This window comes from Nicotiana sylvestris, chromosome 12 (genome assembly GCF_000393655.2).
Source record: "Nicotiana sylvestris chromosome 12, ASM39365v2, whole genome shotgun sequence".
Taxonomy (NCBI): Eukaryota; Viridiplantae; Streptophyta; class Magnoliopsida; order Solanales; family Solanaceae; genus Nicotiana; species Nicotiana sylvestris.
This window is the reverse complement of record NC_091068.1, coordinates 1,819,648-1,824,484: the sequence shown is the minus strand read 5'-3', so window position 1 is coordinate 1,824,484 and position 4,837 is coordinate 1,819,648. Positions and strand designations below refer to the sequence as shown.

Below are 4,837 nucleotides of genomic sequence, written 5' to 3'. Positions count from 1 at the left end.
TTTTGGAGACCAACCTTTAACTGGTCGTAGATTGTCTTTTAGAGACGAGCAACATTGGCCCCTATCTAAAATAATTGTAGTAACTTTAACGACCGTATTTATGGTCTTTTATTACCCACAATCAGTCCTAAATGTTACAAAAAAGTTATTCTTATCAATAAATGTCAAATTGCTATATAAAAAGCTATTAATTACAGAGTTAACATTCCATGATGTTATATAGTTTCAATATTTGCTCAACACCTTAACAAAAAAACTTAGCTAACATCCTGAGCTAGATTATGATATCATGTTTTACATAACATTCCTAGCAAAATAATAATAAGGTTGTGTTCCTTCTAAACTTTCATCTTGACTTGTAGCTTCAATCTTCAAAACCTGTAAGTAAAAATTTTGAAAAGACGATGAATAACTATTGATGAAATAATATATGTAAATTTACACTAGCAATGGTTAAATCGCTTACCCTAAAAGCAGTCTAAATTCATCAGGTGTTATCCAACAACAACATCAAAAGTGCTACAAGATTATAAGGAAATTAATTAGAAAAGTTTTGGAACAGTAAATCAAACTTCGATTCGATAAAAGAATCGAATCAGGGATTTGTACAATGTTAGTAAGTCCCTTTTCTCCTAGACTTACTATTGTTAAAACATGTAGACTTCATTTCAGTATGTTTGATTTATCAATTTTTCAAACAAGAAAAATTAAATCTTTCTTTACAAAATAAATAATTTAGATGTCAATTATTAATGGTTTGAAACCAAAAATTAGCTTTCAAAGGTGCCTGTTCGAAAGTGAAAATTAATTTTTGAGGTCACAAGATTCACCAGGGTAAGACACAAAAGAACATTATTAGAACTTTCTCAACATGCAGTTTCATGTTGTAAAAACGACGCATATTATCTTGTATACTTTTTTTTCCTTTTAATGATAAGCTAGTCTTACATCCTATTTGACGTCCTAAAGTATACATTCTCAAGTATCTGCATAAGGTCTTATACATTTTGAAACATATTCTATCCCTATATCTCTCTGATGTACTATGAAGCAAAATCAGTTAGTTTTCGTGCATCAGAAATAGGATAACGAACAAACTGTCGATGCTGATTAAAAACCATTGGCAGACAACAATTCAGATTTGAGAATGAAACGGAAGTGTATCTGAATATGACAAGGAAAATGACAATGCTAATCGAACACCAATGACAGACAACAATCAAGATTGGCGAAAGAGAGTAAGTGAATCAGAAACCCATGCATTATCCTCAAAAAATTCAACACTGATCTTACTTTCAATACACGTGATTAATAATATGGTTATGAGCATCCACATATTTGTCAGATATTATTACCTGGACTTACTATTGTTAAAACCTGTAGCCTAATTCCGTATCATATATTTCTCCTTTATTAGTCAATAACTTAATTATAGTTTCCACAACTGCTTGTAATTGATTATAGCCTAATGCATTTGATGAACTTAACAGTAGTTAAGGTTGAGGCCTCAATAATGTCGGGACGAGTAACCCTCAATGCTCAGATTTTCTACTTCCAACTTCGTGAACCCAAACTGTTATTCCCATCCTTGAGGCTCATTCATTTATAATATTGCAATAAAGATAGCAATAAGATAGAAATGGCTATATAAATATCAACAAAAAAAATTAAAAAGCAGGGCATACTATTACTAACTTGATCAGTCGAAAAAAGTCATCATTCAGCTTAGCGATGTCGTAGGCGAGACATGTGATTGTTGAGCAGCGAAAAATTCCCTTATTTTCTTCATTTCCTTCATCCCAAGATATGATCACGATGATCATTCATGTCAACACTCTCAAATTTATCCTACAATAATCAAAATATCTATTTAGTTAATGCACTGTTCAAGAAGCAGTTCATTGTGCAAGTTTAAGAAGAAGTTCATTCATAGTCTCAAAATTTATTTCAGTATCATCACCAAATCGGTAAACTGACATAGGAGTTTCATCTTGAAAGGACTAACATAGTTATCCAAAGAGCACACTGTTCCCTGGTGCATGCGCCCACATTTGGCATCTCTGTCCCTATCACTAACTGGAGTATAACTTCACACGCCACATGTACAGAGGTCATTGTGCCTACATTTGGCATCTCTGTCCCTATCACAAACTGGAGCGTAACTTCACACACCACATGTACAGAGGTCATTGTGTATGTCACGTCAACAATATGTCCGCATTCTCTGTCCACATCACTAGAACATGAATTTGGATTGACCCCTAGCATGTTGAATTGCTTCTTCTCCTATCAAAATTCTATACTGCCTCCATATGGTTGTATACATTGACAACAGTGTCATTACTAGCATAAACAGAAATAATTTGAAAAAATAAATAAATCAACTTTGTTTTATATTGCCTTGAAACAAAGTTGCATTTCTATTTCCACAAGGTTTGCAGCACCTCACTGATCAAGCTAAATCACAAAAAGAGCATCACGAAAGAGGCATGCTGGACCATATCCAATATTGCTAGGGACAAAAAGAGCATGTCGCAATTGTACCTCAATAGATGCCCACATGTGATTCAACTTTTCTTTCTTAATATCATTTCACGATGATACTCCCAGCAGACACATATTGCGGTCACGAACTATTCTACCCAAGTGCCTCGAAAATAGTTTGTTATTTGTTCCAATCGTTCGATTGTTGTAAAAGGTTACTTTCAGCTTTTGTCCGACTTCAAGTGATGCAACTTCTTTGCACTTATTCCTACCACAAACTCTTTTTACCTTTTCAGGATTAGATGAACCTATAGTTGGATAATTTGGTAAAACTATAGCAACAAAATTTAGTTTTACAAATTAATAACACATGGATTCAAAATGTCATACCTGTTTCAACTGTTTGAGAGTTTTTCATAGCTTGATCGCTAGATGGAGGCAATAAAATATTGGTCTGCATATGCTTTTTCTTAAGAACCAATGAGTTTTTATCCATTGTTCGCATTTCTTAATTAGAAGACATGGTAAAATTCGATCTTGTGCTTTTAGGAGTTTGCATACGTTGATTAGCATAAACTGCATTCTTATGGAAAGATCCCACCTCATTTTCAGAAATCCCTAAAGAGGGGCACAAAGATCTAGGCGTTTGCTTCCGTTCCTTCCTTATAGCACCTGGACCCAAGAAATCATATTAGTAAAAAATATGACATTTAATTATATATGCAATTAATTAACTGATAGCTCAATGATATCAACTACAGTATAAATTAGCAACATTCAAAAATCTGCAACTCCAACAAGACAATAGGAATCAAACAAGCCATGATCCAACATACCCAAAATTTATATGAATCAAAATGTTGCTTAAGACGAATAAAAGGGAAATTTCTTTGCAGAAATTCTAAGAAAGCAATAACTTGCCGTCAAAATTTCACTTAAATAGTGTTGGTCAAGGTTAAAGGTTGAAGAAACATAAAGGCATAATATTCTGAAATAGTACCAATCCAAACACACTTAGATTATAGAGCAAATGATCAACCAAACCACTACAATAGGAATCAAACAACTGAAATTTGAATCAAACAACTGAAAGATTAAACAAACATGGAAGAAGGAAGTAAACATAGGAGATGAGAATGAAAGAAATTTCTATAACTTCTTGCCTACTTTTTCCTTCCAGTATCTAGTTACTTATACTAACTCCCAACACCTTCCTTGCCCTTTATGTGACTTGTCAGAGTAAGAACAAAATCGGTTAGCTTCTTTGGCACAGTCCTCACACGCGTGCTCCTTCTTGATGCCACTTTCTGGACATTTAGGTTGACATCTTTCTTGTCCAACTCACTCTCCAGCTCAGTAGGCTCTGGGTGCACAACATTATCCACCTAACAATAGGTGCCTAACCCAACATAAAACTAAAATTCTTATGTGTCTATTTTTTTCCAATTTGTAACTGTATGAATTGCTACATATATCCCAAACCTTTCTCCTCCCTCCATTCATTGATAGCCATTCACCATAATAACTACTATTAACTAGAATAACCAGTCAAATTTAAAAATGCTCTAATAATTGACAAAATAATCATTTATTAGCTACAAATTCTGCAATTACAACTTAAATAGAGTACGCTGCTTTACCAAATACCTACGACAACTACTTTACATCTTGATTCTAGTAGCCAAGTTGCAATCTAGAAGTTTTAACTATAATACAAACCACATAAAATAATATACCAAAAAAGCACTTTCTACAAAATAATTACCAAACCATTTCAGACTGTGGAGAACAGAGATTGCAAAACTCCAAACATTTGACCAAAATATTGAATGACAAGTTGAAAATGAACTGTTTTCTCATTTTTTATTTCAGATTTGAAAAAACTTACTTGCTTCAACACAGAAGAGGAGGCATACTTGGGATTCACAATTGAGGGAGGTCGAAAACTGGGTAGACCTACGATACACAAGCCAACAAACTCGCAACAAACTCGATTTGAGAAAACAAAATTCTTGAGTCGTGAATAGAGAGGCAGACGAGTTCTGTGTATCTTTAAGACACTAGGGCATAACTTTTTGTTTTTGGAAAACAGAGAATTTCTTTTAATTTTTTGGAATTTTTAATTTTAAGATATTAGTTTTCGCGCCTATTTTTTAGAAAATAATATTTTTAATATTTTATTATTATATTGGGCGGTACTCTCTCCCATTCATCGCCCCTGTTGGCACCTACTAATATCATTTGGGACCGATTACTAATTTCTTTAGGGACCAGATTGAATACCTTCGCAATAAAATATAAAATTAAGGACCACAATATAATCTCGTCCTAATACATACACTTTTAGAGACGG

At 33.5% G+C, this 4,837-nt stretch overlaps 1 long non-coding RNA gene across 1 annotated transcript; it reads right to left on the bottom strand.

Annotated features, from left to right (window-relative positions):
• Nucleotides 1–213: 213 nt before the first annotated feature.
• On the bottom strand, nt 214–4,460 carry LOC104244487 (uncharacterized). The gene is made up of 4 exons (XR_011404492.1): nt 4,373–4,460; nt 2,875–3,156; nt 1,696–1,848; nt 214–378 (listed from the first exon to the last, which is right to left on the bottom strand). It is a non-coding gene; the product is annotated as an uncharacterized lncRNA (long non-coding RNA).
• Nucleotides 4,461–4,837: the final 377 nt, after the last annotated feature.